We start from the raw sequence: 19,141 nt of genomic DNA, 5'->3' as shown, positions 1-19,141 counted from the left end.
ATTCTCTGTAAGCACTGTGCAAGGCTTATACTTAGTCACTTTCTCCTGTGCTGTCTTAATAAAATACATTTAAAGTAGTTGCTCACTGGGAGAGACAAACCATAATTGCTAGTGACCCTATCATGGAGGAAGAAAAGACAGCACACTGAAGATGCAGATGGTATTTTCCAAAAATTATTGATGAAGATGTGACCATGTAATCTGTTTGTAAAAGGGACAGATATTTGCTTTCAAAAGGGTTAAGAGTTTGTCATTAGCTTTTGGGTCATAGATCACACCTGGAGTGCCTAAGCTTAAAGACACACTTCATTGAACTCCATCTAGCAAGCTTCATGCTTATGAAGGTGTTCCTCTTGATTGCTTTTCATCGGGGCCGCGGAGTGATTTGTTTGGATGGTGGCATTGATTAAGCGCAAGAGAACCATGGTTTACTGTGACAGCTGCTAGGCCTCTGTCAACAAATCAATGGGACTTTCTCACTTTTTTTTCTGTGCCCTTTTTTTTCCCCCCCTGGTATTCTTAGCTCTTCTGTTAGTATCCTGTTGTTACTGGAGATTAAAAGCATCTTTATAGCTGTCTTATGATTTAACATTTTCTGATTTGTCAGTCACATAAAATGTTTACTGGGTGGCAAAAAGGACCTCTGCTCTTGGATTCTCCAGGATATAGAGAATACAAAGGAGTAAAGGGTGTACAACACCACAAATATAAATACAAAAAAAAAAAGTTTTCCTTTTACATAAATTAATGCATGAATATCAACAGTGTAAATGTAAATAATACAGCATTGTGCTATTGTACTAAATAGTGACTATTTTGAGCTGTGAAACTTGGTTTAAATGAAATTATGTGGAGGAAAGCTTTCTATAGTTCTTTTCTTGAACGTTTAAAAAACAGCAGTCTGTATTTCTGGTTACAAAGTGTAGGTTTTGAAATTAATTTTAAATAACAATCAGGTGACAAATAACCTAACTTTGTTTTTATTAAAGTCACTTCAAAAATTTATATTTTATAATTTATATTCTATATTCCACATTTTATATTTCATGTATTTATTTCACATCAAACATCTTACAACAAATTTTTCACAACCATGTATTTTTATTGTTTTTTCCAGTCTTTTTTTCTGTATTTATTTTGGGAACAGAGAAAATTTTTCATTTAAGAATCTTAATTTTATTTAAATTTAATTTCAAAAACTAATTAAGGAGTCTATTTATAGAAAAGCAATTAGAAGTTTTTTCTTATATATACCAGGTACATAGCAGACAATGTTATCCACTTGCTGTCCAAGGCCATTTTGAGCAACCTGATTTATGATTCATTTTATGTGCTTAAATTAGTGTCATTAATTGGTTGTTCCATGGTTAAACACATATGTTTTTATTCAATTAAAATTTAAAAATTTAGAATGTTGAAATGAAATGTAGAAGAGATAAATGGTTAGTCTGAGATTTGGGGTTTTTTTTCCTACACCTGGTAGTAAAATGCTGTCTAGTAACCAGAAAAGAAACCTTTTTGATTCAAAGGAACCTTAACATTAAAAATGCATCCAGAAAAAAAAAAATTACAATGCTAAGAAAGAAATGTATAGTCAAGTTGAAGTTACAGTGTCAATAATAAAGATAAAAGTGCAGCAGCAGATCATTTTAGAGGGTGCTACAAAAATCATAAAACATCATTGTATTGACATTTCCCTTTTAAAATATGAATGCATGGACATAAAATCCTGATGACTCCAGTAGTTTGGATGAGTCGTCTAAAAGTGTAAGTTGTTCTAGAGGAGCTTAGACAGGCAAAATACTTACACATGTAGATGGTATAAAAGCCATCCTTGGAATCTCTCATCTTCCAGTTGCAAAAGATAAATTGAAGTGAACACAAAAATGCACTGCATATAAAAACTCTTCCATTATACTCATAAAATTTTCAAATATATTTATATATACATAAAAATTCCACAAAGTGAAAACTCTGAGAATCTGAAATAGCAGGATTTTGTTACACAGAGAAGTGCTCAGAAAATGCTTGTGGATAAAGAGGACTGAAATTCTTTTCTTTGCAAAAGATGCCCCAAGAGGCAAAACACACATTTTGGAAATACAACAGAAAAGACAGCAAAACAAATGGGATTTTACAATCAACTTTTGTAAATTTTCCACTGAAATTTCTGGCAGTAGCCAGACCTTTAAAGTTATGTATTGCAGAAAAGCAGCTTCAGAAGACAACTTCCCTCTGTCCTGATATCTTTTACTTACTTGCAAGACCTGCAAGGTTGACCATGTTCCAAGCATGTATTATACTACTAAATAATTTATGCAGTGGTGGTAGAATGGGGGAAAGAGAGAGCTTGTGGGGTTTTGCTGCTGTTGGTTTAGTTTGGTTGGCTGGTTGGTTTTTGTCTGTTTTTATAAAGTATTCCTTTATAAACAGTAGCACACAGTGTTATATCAGGCTGGTGCCAATTCCTCAGGGCTCAACTTTGGGGTCAATGCTCTTAAATCACAGAATCACAGAATAAGCTAAGTTGGAAAGGACTCACAAGGATCATTGAAGTCCAGCTCCCAGCTCTGCACAGCAGACGAGTCACACCATGTGCCCAAGATCATTGTGCAAGTGCTCTTTAACTCAGGCTGGTGCTGTGACCACTTCCCTGGGCAGCATACTTTTATAAATTATCTGGACTTAGGAATCAAATACACATTACTTGAGTTTACGGAAGGTGCTAAGCTGGGAGGAGCTGTGGACTCTCTTGAGGATGGAGGGGCCTTACAGAGAGATCTGAGTAGACTAAAGAGCTGGACAATCAACAGCTGTATGAAATTAGAGAGCAGAGTTCTCTGCCTGGGATGGAGAAATATTTATTTTACATACAAATTTGGGCATGCAGGACTGGAGAGTTCTGGGGTGTCAAGCTGATGGCAAGTTGAAAATGAGTGCACTTGTTCTGGCAGCCAGGAGGGACAATCATGTCCTGGGAGCGTCATGCACAGCATTGCCAGCTGGACTGGGGAGGTGACTGTCCCACACTACTCTGTGCTGGTGCAGTCCCACCTCAAATCCTGCGTGTAATTGTAGACACCTCTGTGTAAGAAGGACAGCTGACTGTTAGGGTCTGTTTAGAGGAGGGTGACCAAGGTGGTGAAAGGCCTCAAGGAAAAGAATTCAGAGGAGTGGCTGAGGTGACCTGGCTGGTTCAGCTTGGAAAAAGCTGAGGAATGACCTTATGGCAGTCCACGTTTTCCACAAGTGTTATAGCCTAGAGGAAGTTGCTGATCTGCTCTCTGTGGTGAGCAGCAATAGGACAAGAGGAAATGGAATTAAGCTACATGAGGGAAAGTTCAGACTTGAGATTCAGAAAAGTATCTTCACTGAGAGGGGGGCTGGTCACCATAACTGACTACCCAGGGAAGTGGCTGAGGCACCAAGCCTGCTGGAATTCAAGGAGTGTCTGGACAATGCTCTCAAGTCATACAGTTTAGTTATAGGCAGTCCTGCAAGGAGCATGGAGTTAGACTTAATGGACCATATGGGTCCCTTCTCACTTGAGATAATGTCTGATGATTCCATGTTTCTATGCAATTTGTCCTACTTGCAGTTTCTTTCTTTCCTCTGTCAATTAGAAAAGAATATAATGAAAATAAGGTTTTGACAAGAATATAATGAAAATAAAGTTTTGACAACACATCTGCATCTCCACATTCTCCTTACAAAACATCCAGCCTGTACCTGATTATCTACTGTCTTCTATCAAATGTAAAAGAATATATACAAGAAAAGAAAGGAATTATTCATCACTAAAATTTAAGGGCTTTGGAATGGTATACACTTCTGAATATTTATCTAAATATAAGCACTCATATGGCACAAAAGCTCTTTACTCAGTTTCCAGCATTTCAATGTGTTTTAAATTTCCCAGTTGGGATTCTGCTATTGCAGAGAATTATTGAAAATGTTAAACAAACCTAAGTCTTATAACAATTTACAGAAATTTCCCAAACTGTTGAAATTCTATAAACAAGCAAAAAATGCAAAGTTATCTCAGTGAAATTTACTTCAGATGCTTAATGATTGAAATGCTAGCATCAGATTTTTTTTTTATCATACATAAGAAAGGATAACAGATATTGCTTGTACAAAGTGCTCTGAGAAATTGTTTTTCCATCTAATTATGAAAAGTTACATTTGTGAGGCCTGGGTGAACCTTCAGAGATTTTTCTGGCTATCAAGAACAAAACAAATTGTGGTCAATTTTCATGACATTTACACTCAAGTATGTGTACTATTGATGACCAGAAACTTCAAGCTAATAAGAAAATAAACAAATTAAAAGCAAACAAACATTCCCAACCCGGAAAAAAAACGCAAAACACCCCAAACCCTAAAACCATATAAAAATCCTTAAAAAACCACAAAAACATGGACTGGTAAGATAAATGTATTTCTCTTTACACTTTGTCATCTTTGTGCAATGCATGTTAGACTACTCATAGATTCAGGTATAAATTATTTCCTGTTTTGACCCCCTTCTGGAGTCCAGTTTGAGTCAAAAATAGAAGAAAATTATATTTACCATGAAAATTATCTTAAACAATGATTGCGTCATTATTAGATTTTCATCTGAGATGCAGATAAGGGTGACTGGAAACTAAAAAATTTACAGTTTTTAAAAAATTTGTGACAATTTTAAAGATTTTTGCTAACTTGATATGTTTGTACTGCTTATAAGAAAATTTCAGAGACAGATCAATTTTATGAGGGTGTTTAGGTACCAAAAAACTATTAAAAATGCCCAGGCAAAAGGTATCATAATTTCATTTGTTTTCACATTGAGGTTTCAAAAAGGTTCTCCAGTGGGACCCTATGCAGTCAACAAGGGACAGGAAAGTAGTTCATTAAATAAAAAAATTTTCTTTGTGCCTTTTAACTGTGGGAGAGCAGGGATCCTTCAGCAAGATGACAGTGCAATTCAGGAAAAAATAGGAAACAGAAGTGATATTTTGACCACCAAGTCTCCTCTGTCAATTTTTTGTATTCATTCTGCCACTAAAGCTTCCAGTATGCTCAAGCAGCTAAACGCTGCTACGTAACATCGATGTTGTGATGACTGAGAGTGCACATAGGCTGTAATACCATGGGCATGCTGTGCTGCTGTCGCAAATTTACCTGAATTTCTCAGAGCTCAAACTAGATACAGCAAAGCAAAAGCTGTAGTATGCCTGCTGTAGTAGGAGGGTGCTTCCTGCTCAAATTGAAGGTTTCCCCATCCCTGCTCTAGCTGCGCTGTGACAGCTTAGAAAATATCATTCCTTGCTTTATTTCTGTCAGGTTATTCCTACTTTTAATTTCTTTGGTCAGACTTTTTGCAGCAAGTAATTGAAAAGTTATCTTTAATCCAATAGCTGAGCTGCTCATTTAGAGTAACAATTCAAAACTGTCTTGTTCACAGCTCAGGTGATCACTGGACTAAATGGAATGATGGAGCAATACTGTGGTTTCCTTGGTTTGGGTCTTCTAAGTGACTCCTGAATCCCCTTATGAATATAGCTTGGAAAAAATCACTTTAGAGTCGTAAACATGTCTTGCCAACAAAAACTTATATATTTAGGTTATTTAATCTTTTTTTTTTCAGTAGCTATTACTTCACTGAAAATTTCTTTCTGGTTAATAATTGGAAGGGAATGTTAGGAAGAATAATTTTTTATAAATAAATGAACATCATTTGGTCTAGTTTCACTCTAAGGAGAAACATCTACCTTTTGTTGCCTGAGGATGAGTTGAGAAGTATTACAGAGCACTGCTGTGCTCTTCTGTCAGCGTTTAATTTTACGGTTCTTTAGGCAAAAGTGCAGTCAGGACCAGTAATATATTTATGTTTGCATAGATGTATATATATACATACAAATATATATTTGTAGAATGTAGAAAGCACTAATGAGTGCTTTTCCCTTGGAGCAAAGAAAATAAGCATCAGGGAAACCAACAGCTCAGTGACTTACAATGACAGGTGAGTGTTTTTATTATTTACTTCTTCAGACATAAGTAAAAGCTAAATATAATTTTTCTGTCACAGATTCTGCACTGAATGGCAGAGGCCAATCAGTCCAGAATGCTCAAACTTCTTTCTCCTTACTAGCTGAAGTTGCTGCAGTAACAAACATGTCTTTAGTCCTTGTTAGGGCTTTACCAAATTAAAAAGTAATAACAGAATTTCCATCCCATTTCAATGCTATTTCCATGTGCAAAATATGATACTTCTTGCTTTCACATCACTGTGTTCAATCTTCCTTTCCAGAAAGAAAAGAGTTAGAAGAGATAGAAAGAGAAGAGTTACTTAGAAATATGAACTGAGTCAAGAGTTGTAAAAAATTTATTCTAAGGTCTTAACTTCACCTGAGGCCAGTTACTAAGAAAGGTAACATAGCAAAGAGGAATACTTACCATCAAATATCTGATATATTTTTTCAGTTACAGCATAGTTCTGAGAACATCTTCTCAGATGTCATAAACATCTTAGTATTTCATTAAGCCTTTTAACTAAATTCTCCTTCACCTCTATTTGTTCTTCCAAAAGGCCATGAAGGTGACTCTTTAAGGTGAAAATTTTCTGGGTACCGTAAAATACCTTATGTCCACACCACGTTTGTTTGTAATCACAAAAACTTCAAGAATACTTTGGAGAAAACATGTACTTTTTAAAGTTTTACAGTTGTAGCACCAACACTGTCAGAGTCATTATGTTTTATGGAGGGTGATCTACAAATATGACATCCAGGAAACAGTATCAAAGAAAAAGTAATTTAAATCAATTTAGCCTTTCAGAACCTTTAAATACCCATTCATAAATTAGAAAGTTTATATAAATCCTGTTTCACTGTGTGATCATGGAAGATACCACTAAGTATATAGATTGTAAAAGCATAAATCAATGAATTTAATGAAGTTTAATTTCAAAGCTGTAAATATGGCAAAATTAGGTTTAGTTTCTTCCTGAATGTTTATAACATCCAGGCACCTGATTTGTTCTTAAATGAGTTATTAGAGTCCCAGTTACACTCACAAATGCACACACATGTGTGATATGATGGAATATATTCCCAAAAAGATTAAGTGTCATCCTGGCAAATAACTGTAATTTTAATACAATATTAATAATAAAATTAAATACAATACATAAATACATATACTTTGCATTTTTTAATTTTTTTTTTTTTTTGATAGTCTAACATTTATCTTTAAGAAAAGATGTGACAGGATGTAAGCAGATCCTGACCCTAACATTTGTGGTCAAAGTAGTTTACAAAATGGTGACTGAAAATTACAGAATCACCAATTCACAGAATTAACTAAGTTGGAAAACACCTTTTAAATCATCAAATCCAACCTATGATCAAACAGCATTTTATCAACTAAACCATGGGACCAAGTGCCACATCCAATCTCTTTTTTAAACACCTCCAGGGACAGTTACTCCACCGCCCTCCTGGGGTGCCCATTCCAGTATCCAATCACTCTCAGTAAAGAACTTTTTTTCTAATGTCCAGCCTAAACTCCTCCTAGCATAGCTTAAGGCTGTGTTCTCTTGTCCTGTCAGTGGTTTCATGGGAGAAGAGACTGAGCCCCACCTGGCTGCACCTCCTTTCAGGCAGTTGTAGAGGGTGATAATGTCTCTCCCCTTAGTTCTCCTTTTCCCAGGCTAAACACCCCCAGCTCCTGCAGCTGCTTCTCATAGGACTTGTGCTCCAGACCCATCACCAGCCTTGTTGCCATCCTCTGGGCACTCAAGGTGCTCAGTTATGTGGATGATATTGAAAATCAGTTACCTATGCACTCATGATCTGAGATAAAGGCAACAGGTTTTACTACCCCAGACTGTTGCTAGGTTTTCTGATGTCCTTCTATGTGTTTACTTTCATGCATTCAGCGGACACGTGTTTCAAAAGAAATATAATTTCCTTTTCAGGCTATTAGAGAGGTAAATAGAGAAAATGTACATGCACACAAGTCCTCAACAAATTCTTACCATATTTCTATGTATAACGTTTCTCCATTTAAACTAATTGAAATCTTTAAGGTGTGATGAAAATGATTATGGAATAATTATATACAGGGGTTTTTTTATATTTTTTAATTTCAATTGTTGTTATATAAGAAAGTGTCCAAGGATCCATTAGTGAGGTCACACCAAACACTGCACCTGCATAAGTTTTAAGATCCATGCAAATGGATCCAGCAGATCCATTAAGATCCAGCAGAAGTGTGATTTTTTAATCTTAGCTATAACATACTCCAATTCTAACAGTGGTTTCCTTCTTCTTAAAATTACCAGCTTATTTATAATAAGGTCTCTGAGACTATGATCACTTTCTTTTTCACATAATTTGAACAAATTTGTCACAGAAGTGTGGTAAAAATGTCATATGGTATTTTGTATATTTTATATGCATATAGCTCTTACATCCACAAATGCATGTCTCCCACAAATGCATTTAGTGGTCCTAAAACCAGTAATAAGACAGTAAAAAACGAATAAAAACAGTAGTGAGATTAAACTATAGATGAGTTAAAAAATGAGGCTGTCACATAGCTAAAAGCTAAAATTAGAGATAATGTTTGATGCTAAAGAATTAATTCTGTCTTTGAAATGCATTTATCATCAAATAATGGAGGGTTTTATCAAATAATAAATCTTAACTAAGTGTTACAAAATGCTATACTTTTCCCTGCTTTATCACCACTTATATGTGTGAAAAGATGTGTTTCCAAATTTACTTGAATATTTATATAATTATATTTCTGAATTTACATGTTTCTGAAAAATAATGTACTTAAATATGTGTGACTTGAAAGATGATTCAGCTTTTGGTGAGAACTACAAGGTGATGTACCTGCATCAGGTGAACAAGGAGTCACTGACAAGTTGAGTGATACAACTGTCAGGATCACCCACCATGTGGTAGCATTATGGACGTATCTGTGTATAACAAACCTTAATTCTCTATCAGTCAACTTTACATTAGTAAAAAATTCATAAACCTACAGCCTCATTAATTTAATTATCAACATGATGGGTTTCAGTAAATCCACTGAGGACTTTATTATGTATAATTGTATCTTTGAGAGTTTCCTGTAACCCACAACTCTATTGAAGCCAGAGTTCAAAAAGCAGTCTTGCCCCAAGCAAAGATATTTATTCTGACACTGTATCCCCAAAAGGGATCTGTTGTAAGACTCCATGAAGCTATGAATAAATTCTGTCAGTAATTCCCTGAATAAAATACAGTGAATAATCTACATTTTGTACCAAGCAATACACACAAACAAAACGTTTCTCTTATTGCAGTTATTTTTATATGCTTTTGGGGTTTCTTCAAAGACATTACCGATGTCAGCACTGTTACGGCCAAATTGAAGGGAGATTTCCTAAAGCCTCAGTAGCAAGCAGCAAGGCAGTAGGGGGAAAACATATAGTTCTGGAATCACTTGCGAGTTCCAAAATGTAAAAATAAGGTCAAAGTCCATTTACATTACAATATTGTTGTACTCATGCTTCATGCACTGAAAGTAAAAAACAGAAATAACTTCTTCTCCATTATACAATTAATATGAAAACAAACATGACCTGTCCAAAATGAATGTGACAGCTCGTATTTCCTAAAGCAAAATCAAGCGACAGGTATGGTCGGATTTTAGGTGTACAGGCTGCTTTAGATCATAAAACTGGCAGTAACATAACTAGGACATGAAATAGAAATTGAGCTCAGCAGCTCAATTATTCTGGACGAACAATTTTTGAAAAATTTATAAAATATGTTCAGAACCAATAGGCCTTTTTAAAGGTGCTGAAAAACCTGTTTCTGCTACATTATTTATTAATTTATTTCTCTTTATTTACAGAAGATCCTGGGCACAAAATAAAATTTAATTTATGGAACTGACATGACTGTTTTCTCAGCCATTTCATTAAATCTCTTTACCTAAGAAAGATATGTTTGTAGAGGTGCATGATGCATTTACATGTAAAATATGTAAACTTTTTTCCTGAATGAAATAGGAGGACAGTAAGCTCCTGAATCACCTCACTGGGTCCTGACACATAGTTTTTGTCCTAACACCTTTTCCATGGGTAATTTAGATCCAGTTTCTGGGAAATAATAGATTATGTTAACAGGCTGAAAAGGCAATACAAAATTTATGCATAGTTTTTGAAATATTTTGGCTACCTGGATTTCCAGTGATATTTGTAACCTTTTATTATAGAACAGAGATGTGATATCATCTGTTAATGCACACAGATAGATTAAATGCAAATATATTTTTAAAAGGTTAAAATTACCTCTTTGCAATGAAAATCAATCTCCCCAGGGATTTTCATTGTTGTCATTTAATCTCTATAGCCATCTAATCTTAAAAATATAGCACATCTAATTATGCTGTTCTTGGGGTTTTTTGTTGTCTCATGCGGTTGATTAGCACTTGTGAAAAACTATGTTATGTTTATATCTCCATGGGCTACTTTTTCTCTGGAATATGAGATTAGTTGATGTGCAAGTTTAGAAATCCTCGTTCCATATTTTAAGGGAATAATAGCAGTAGTAGACATTTATAACCCTAGAAAATTATAACAATTATTTATGTTCTGTACAATAAAATTAGAATAAATAATATTAGCAATGTGTGTAAAATTTCTTTACCTAAGTGAAATTTCAAATTGTTTTACTGACTTATTGAAATAGTTATAGTTGCAAATTATGCTTAACTGAATATTTTTGTCTATTGAAGAGACTGAATTATTGAATTACCTCTATCTTTGAAAAGCAAAATGAAGGAAAGTTTGTCAAGATCATTTGGACTTGCTGCATCATTGTTTTCAAATTTCAGTTTTCCCTGCTGAAGATGAACCTTAGAATTTTCAGTTGTAGACAGTGATGGACATTATTACCCACTGCAGATCAGCATCAATATTGTCATTAATTTGAGTTCATGAAAATTTATTACTCAGACCACAATTCTCCTCACTTTTAAATGTTCAGACTAATGTATTTTCCCCCTGTCTTAGGATATTTAAAAACACATAGATAATTCCCTATTATAAATGAAAAGAAAAAAAAAAGAAAAAAAAAAAAAAAAAAAAAGGGGGAAAGAAAAAAAGTACTGTAATATTTCCCAAAGATGTATAGACCTTGAAGAGAAAAAAGAGCAAACAGACAAGTGAAGCTTTCCCAGCAGATGAAGGTGCCATGGCTGGGCACCTGCCATGAGCAAGCCTTCTTGCAGGCTTTGGAGGCTTTGGGTCAGAACTATCTTCTAGACAGAAAATTAGCCCTTAGATATAAGCTGCAAATTTTTCCAGTTCTTTCTAGACAGCTCAGACTTTGGTGATATCCTCACAGTCAGCAATGCTCTTTACTTATCCCCAGTGGTGAATGCTGGTTTACATTCTGGGTAGAACTGAACAGTCACTCATCTTCCTTTGAAGTTTTCCACTGGCTATGGCCTTCCCTTGCCCTCTTTGAATCTTCCAAAGTGTGAATCTTTCTTCTCTATTCAATCACAAGAGCTTTTGCCATCTGAACTCCCTGCGGTAAAAAAAGTGCATCCCGTATTTCTTGTTCTGACTATTCAGATTATAAGTCTTTTAAGCCTCTGATTATATAGTCATATGCTACTTAGAACAACGAGCCCAGAACTGACTAACATCTGCAATATGCAATACAAGCAAATTAAAGCTAAAAACTATAAATATAGTAGAAGAAGCGCATTTGCCCATAAATTAGACTGTTACATGGCAGTAATAATGAAGGCTGTAAGTTCCAAACAGTATCATCACAATTGTTAGTTCAATTCAAATAAAAGTAGTTAAATAGCTATTTTGTTTCTACCTCTCCTGCCAGTGCTATTTTGAGGATCATAGCAGACTTTCTTGTTGCATTTTCTGAAGTAAAAATCTGCCTTCCATCTTCAAACTTCCCTGAACAGCCTTTCAAAAAGTGCTGGTGTAGTGCAGCAGATAATATGGAACCTTAGTGAATATTAAGAATGCTGCTAAAAATCTGAAAAGCTTTTGGCAAAGAAGCTTCAAAACTGAAGAGTTTACCTTTCCTAAAATTACAATTTGGATATTTTTGAAAATTTATCCTTTTCCTTTGACTTGAAATTTCTTCCTAAACAATTTTATTTTGCTTCTTAAGCTACTAAATAAATATCAAGATTGAAACAGCAGTGCTCTGTGTTCAGTTGTATATCTGCATATGACGTCTCCTTGCATGACTCAGACTTGCATATGTGTAGAAAAGTGATATGCAGATTTGCACTTAGACTTGTGTTAGCTGTGCAAACTGTATTTTGATTGCATATTACAGTGTTTTTTTTACATTAGAGCAATGTAAAGAGTACCTTAATGAATTCACCATGTTCAGTAATAGTAAAGTGTCTGTATCAAACCTTTCTGGTAAATAAGAAATAATTTTTAACACTTTTGACAATATATATCATGGCAGAGCCTTTAAGTATTAATAAAATGGTGCATTATATATCACTTAACTTAAAGATTTCATAATTATCTTCATTAGACATCTCTAAGGTAGTCATAAATATTCTAAATACTGAAGATATATATATATATACACAAATATTTAAGTACATACATATGTATATACATTGTGTCTAAATACATTTATATACAGATACACTTACTCAGCTTTTCCCTGGTCTACCCAAGGCTGATCAAATCCAATTAGATTTCTAATGTTCTGACTAAGGTTTCTACATCTTCTCTACTTTGCTTTAAAAAGACAATTGAAACATATCCCACCCTATATAAAATGTTCTCTTGCTCTTTTCATGGATCATCAGACATCAAGCAACTTATCTTCCCCATCTAAATGAATTATTAGCACTTTAAATAATCCTTGCTTAAAGTACTATACAGCACATACCCTTCACTTGCTCCAAGGCTGTTTGTACATTGCATTTAAGAAAGTTATACTGATGCTATTTTTTTTTTTCATGTACAGGGAAATATTTTTGATTGGGAATTCTAAAATTTTGATTTTTGATTTTGAATTTGAGAATATATCTATCCTTATCTCATTAAATACTGCATATAAATAAAAATGTCTTCAAAAGACACATTGTTCTTATTTATAACATAATTGACTTTTTCAGTCAATCCTTTTACAGTAAATGAAAGCTTACTACTTTTACCAGAAGCAGCAATTTAATGCTTTCTTGTGTAAATAATATCTAGAACTTAAGTCATATTTTTCCACAAATGATTCCTGACATTTTCTTTAGGGGAAAAAAAAAAAAATAATAAAAAAAGAAAGAAAAAAAAAGAAAAAAAGAATAGTAACAAAACCAAACATACTAAAAAGAAAAAAAACCAAAGAAACCCCTTCACCTCTAAGAATTCTTTGAAATTATTTTTTGTAAAAATCACTTATGACTTGGTCTATTCCTCCCTAATAGGTACTATTTCCTCCCTAATGAGTGAGTAAATTCAGGCAGAGTTCTGTAGAAATCTGTGTCAGCCTGAAGAATAATCATTTTACTTGTATCCAGATATTCAGATACATGTTGAGCCCTTTTGGTATATAATGGACAACAGATCAGGTCTCTTCTATTTATCTAGTTATCCAATAATATTGTATGAGCAACAGAATACTAGAATGCTTTTTTCTTCACCCCACCCTTTTTTTTTTTCCCCTTTCAACTTAGACTGGTTCGATACGACAATAACAGTTGGAAAAAGTCCTAAAATCTTCCCTTTTGAAAGGAATTCAGCAAGGAGTTCTCCCCTCCTGCTTTTGCTGTATATCCTGCCTTCTCCTTGTACACTCGCTAATGCAGTGACACTACAACAAGAACTATCTGCCATATTTCCAGAAGGATGATGCAACTCAGTCACCGCACCAGAGGAAAAACTGGACTCCTGAGCCCAATGGCAAGGGCCTTTCTCCAAGTGTAGTGGCACAGAGTGGATGCTAGACAGAGGGACAGAGACACTTCTGCTGCAGTGTTACTTCTCTGTCATGGGCAGGAATATACCTGGACAGCTGTCTAATCTGCTTTTATTTACAGGAGGTATTTCTGATGAGTAGAATTTACTGCAGATTTTGCCACTTTAAATATATATTTAAAAAAATTTCTGCTCTAGTATTGTTTGTGATTCCAAAAAATAACATGTTTAGAAACACAATTTCCATTGGAACTGTTCCACTGACTGCTGGGTGTTCTTAGCTGTGTTGTCTAACATTCCCTGTGGGTTTAGAACATTCCACTACATCAGTAGCCCTCCTAATGTATTTTCAAGCTTGTCTTTGTGACTGCAGAGGCTGGATCTCCACATAATTTCATGATTCCCAAAGGAAAGACTGCAGAAATAAATCTATATTGCACACACACAGTTTAGTCCTAACTACTACTGCAACTCAACATAAAAGGTTATGACAAAATGACTGATTTGTAAGCTTTATTCCATAAAAATTCTATAGTTTCTGTCTTTCAAAATATGCCACATATCTGATAGCTGAGAAAGAAGTAACCATCTTTTGGTGAGGAGCTCTTTGTTTTTTGCTGTTCATATAATTCCTCTCGGGACAAAGAGCCAGAATTACCACTCTGCTCAAAAGGGTTCTGGCTGGGATGGGAAGGAAATTCCCAAGCACAGAAGAGATGCCAAAATCATGAAATGTATGAAAATAAGTTCAGCAGAAAACCACCAGCAGCGCAGTAAGGATACAAGCTTCAAGTACTATCTGTGAACCGTTTGGAGAAAAGGTAGATCCTACACAGCAACGACACCAGTTTCAGAAAAATCTGCATTTCATTACTTTGGATGTACATGAAGCATTTTTAAATAGTTCTAGTCTGTTCTAGAGGAGAATTTGGCATGGGAATGTCCCCTTACAAAGTGGTAAAAGAATATTTAAGATAACTGCAACTATCCCTTCCACTTCATAAAAGTTAAGTTATGGCCTCAAGGCTTGCTTTTAATCACAACCAAACTGCATTCAGAAGCAGCTTGATAGGGAACTACTTTTAGGAGTCAGAAACTACATTTGCATTTTCAGAAAGACATGATCGTTTTAGAGGCATATTGTTACAAGTGACAAGCCTCAGTGCCACTTAAGGAAGTTCTTTAATATCCTTTCCTGTAATATCCACAGGTCTGCAGTTGTACCCAAAGGCTTACATGGAAGAAAGAGCAGATTCAGCTCCAGAGATGTTTCTTAGTTCCCACTGGCTTCAGATAAGCTTTGTTTGCCTCACCAAGCAGAGTTGTTGCCTTCGAATCATAAAAATCCCAATTCAGCTCCCAGCTATTACAGGATACAAAACACATTCACACAAAGTCCAAGTGCCATATGGGGGAACTTCGCTAATTAGAGAAATCTGCCTGGTTTCCAAAGGATAGACACAATAAAAGTCAGAGAAAGGAGTCTGGACTCTGTAGCAGTGAAGAAACTACTTTGATTTAAAAGGAAGCTTCTGAACTTAGGATAGACATACATATTTATCTGACAATCTTAGAATATTTTTGAAGATTGTCCCTAGACTGAGGAAGTACAAATCTCTCTCAATTTTAAACTTCAGTGAAAACAGTAAATTTAAATCAAAAGATGAATATGTCTTGGGGTCCACTAAGATGAAGAAATGTTTTTTGCATAGCCTGCAGAAGCATTTTAAGTAACAAGTTTAAAAAGGTGTTCTTTGACCTCCTCTTACAATTAAAATCATCAGAATCTAGACAAAACACAATAATTAGGGTTTTGCAGATTGAAACAGTTACCATTCTTTCAACTGATGACTTCTAAGTTTTTCCATTATTTTTTTAGCTCTCTTATTTTTGTGAAAGCTTACCTGAGATGTGGAGAAGGCTGAGGCACTCAAGAATGTTTTTGCTTTGCTCTTTACCAGAAAGTGCTCCAGCCACACTGCTCAAGTTGCAGAGAGCAAGTAGCAAGTAGCAAAAAGTAGAACTGCCTGCTACAAAAGAAAATCAGGTTCAAGACTGTCTAAGGAGCCTAAAGGTGCTTAAGTTCATGGGACCTGATAAGATACATCCTCAAGATCCTGAAGGAATTGGCTGAGGAAGTGACTAGGCCACTATCCATCATACTTAAATTGTAGCAGTTCAATGAAATTCCCACTTAAAAGAGAGAGGAGAAAAAGGAAATGGGTAACTGTAATATCCATTTTCAAAACAGACAATAAGGAAAATCTGTAGAAGAACTATAGGCTGGTCATTCTCACCTTGGTGCCTGGCAAGATCATGGAGAGGAGTCTCTTGGAAACTAAGATACTTTGAAAATCAGAAGGTGATTGATGATAGCCAAGATGACTTAACTAAGGGCAAATCCTGCCTGAGAAACTTGGTGACCATGTCTGACAGGGTTGCAGTAATGGATGAGGGAAGAGCAACTGCAGATAGACGCCTGAACTTGTGCAAAACATTTAACAGTGTACTTGTGTGACATCCAAGTGCAAGCTGCTGTATCTGGGTCAGGACAAGCTGCGGTGTCAATGTAGGCCAAGTAGACAATGGACCATGAGGGAAAGGACCTTGGTGTTCTGGTGGATGAAAATGTGACCTGACCCAATATTCACCTGCAGCCCAAAAAGCCAATTATACCCAGGGCTGCATCCAAAGCAGTGTGGCCAGCAAGATGAGGGAAGGGATTCTACCCCTCTGCTCCACTCGCCGAGACTCCACCTGCAGTGTTGCATCCAGTTCTGGGATCCCAGCACAGGAAGGACATGGACCTGTTGGAGAGAGTCTGGAGGAGGCTTTCAAAAAGATTAGAGGGCTGGAACAGTTCTCCTTTGAGGACAGAATGACAAAGCTGAGGTTGTGCAGCTGGGGGAAGAGTAGGCTCAGGGGAGATCATACTGAAGCCTTCCAGTACTTAAAGGGGGCCTATAGGAGAGTTGGAGAAGGACTTTTGACAAGGCTGTGTCATGATAGAACAAGGAGTAATGATCTTAAATTGAAACAGGGCACATTAGGATGAAATTCTGTGAAGGTGGATAGATACTAGAATGGGTTGCTCAGGGAAGTTGTAGATGCTACTGAAAATGTTTAAGACCAGGTTGTATGAAGCTCTGAGCAAACTGGGGTAGTGGAAGGTGTCCTGCCTGTGTCAGAGGGATTGGAAACAGATGATTTCTTGAGGCACTTGGAAATAGATGATTTTTGCCTTTTACTTCCACGGCAAACCATTCTGTGAATTTATGACTGTATGAAAGGTAAGCACCAGAAACCTACAGCTGAGACTGACTTGCTGGAAAGGCAGCGTGACTCAAAAAGGAAACTTTGTAGGGAGGAGAAGCTTTCAGAGCACTCCTCCTAAACATAGATGTTGAGAAGATTTTGTGGTTGCTTTTAGGACTGAGGAAAATATTTGAATGAATTGTACTCAGTCAAAAAGGAAAACAGTATAAAGAGGTCTGTTCTTCTTGCCCTTGACCTCTTGTGTCTTACAGCATTTGTCAGATATCTTCCCCACTATCTTTTGCAAAAAGATGGCACACTATGCATGGACGCAGCTTCCAGTACTTTATAATATCTACCACTGATTTAATTGACGTACAGCACTATCGTCACTCACAAATGTGTTTCATTAACCTTGCTTGTTGTGGGTGAAGATTCAAGACAGGAAAATGGAAGTGAAGGAGAAGATGGAGAGGAGGAGAGTTAAATAATTATAAAAAAAATATGTATCTATGTGCCATGGGGAGCTCCAGGATGTGTTTTCAAACTAGCAAATCAACAATTACTATTTAAAGAAGAAGTAAAACCCAGGTCAGCAGAAAATGCAGTTTGTAAGCAACTCTAAAGACAATTTTATTGATACTTTCATTCTGTTGACTGCTTTTTTATGGACCTTTATGGCAGGATACCTTTAGTTACCCGCACAGGCGCATAATTTCAAAAACCTTAAAAAAATAAAATAATAAAATTTCAGAAGCCAATAAATATTTTATCAGTGTTCATTAAGCCCTAAACAATAATAATGTGACCCATCCAAATCCATGAAGTTTGGAACTGCTGCTGTGGGACAGAAAAGTGCCATAGGGGCTTTGTCAGAGCAACAGAACTATTTATTATTATTGCATGTATATTCAAGAGGAGAAAAAGTTACCTTTGTCATAAACAGGAGTTCATTGCATACATGTCATTCCCTTCTATTTAGAAGGGTTAGGGAGGTAAAAATACAGACTTTCACCTGCTTTTCCTATCTACAAACTGTCATATTATGAGAAACTGCACCTGGCCTATCATGCTGTACTCTGCAATGTGGCAGCACCATCAGTGCTATCCAGTGTGATCCAGCCAGCCAAAAAATATAAACCATCTGGGACCACTAGAAATTAATGAAGTTTAGAGAAAATCAACCATTAAAGGAACCTTCATTGTCAGAACAAAAAAAAAGGAAAAATACGCTTTAAAAACATGCATGTGTTGCCAGTGTTCAAAAGAAATGGAAATGGCAATGAACTAATTTCTTCATCATGTGGGGAAAGCCCAGTGCAAAGCCATTTTTCATCATTCATGTAACTAAGACCAGAATCTGTGAATAAGGTCACAGACCATTTCTGTACCTACTCCTGAAAAATCAATGTAACATAAAAACCTAACCAAACCAAACCAGACAAACCAAACAAAACAACAACAAAAAAAACCCCACAAAAAAACCCACAAAAAACCAAAAAAAACCCAAACCAAACCAAAAAAAAACAACTCAAAAATACCCAAACACCAAAACCCACAAACAAATCAAAACAACCCAAAAAGCCCCAAGAAACCTTCAAGGTATAGTTTATTAATTATTAAATAATGAAACGTAACCTAGCCTTAATACCAACATGAATTAGACATTCTGTTAAACATGGCAACTGCTAATAGAAAAGGTAATAGTACCTTCGCTGACAAGTCTATTTCCTTCATATTCCTTCACAAACAGCTGTGGTCTCCTGGAGCTCAGAAGGACTTGGTCACACAAGAGTACACACATTAAAGAAAATCACATATTAAAGTGGCACTTCCTCCTGAATCTGGCTTTTCTGCAAGGTGTTACAAGCTTTTTTCAACCCAACCAACCTCTTGTTGACCATCCTGACATATATATAGCACCTA

General features: G+C 35.7%; 1 long non-coding RNA gene across 1 annotated transcript in view; it reads left to right on the top strand.

Annotated features, from left to right (window-relative positions):
* LOC147648409 (uncharacterized) overlaps positions 1 to 17,980 on the top strand; it is a 45,428-nt gene extending 27,448 nt beyond the window's left edge. Inside the window, exon 2 of the long non-coding RNA XR_015281191.1 lies at positions 13,720 to 17,980. This is a non-coding gene — a long non-coding RNA (uncharacterized LOC147648409). The remainder of the gene's footprint in view (positions 1 to 13,719) is intronic.
* Positions 17,981 to 19,141: the final 1,161 nt, after the last annotated feature.

The sequence above is a fragment of the Cyanistes caeruleus genome, chromosome Z (genome assembly GCF_971803275.1).
Source record: "Cyanistes caeruleus chromosome Z, bCyaCae1.hap1.1, whole genome shotgun sequence".
In the NCBI taxonomy this organism is placed as follows: Eukaryota; Metazoa; Chordata; class Aves; order Passeriformes; family Paridae; genus Cyanistes; species Cyanistes caeruleus.
This window is presented reverse-complemented; position numbering and strand designations above follow the sequence as displayed.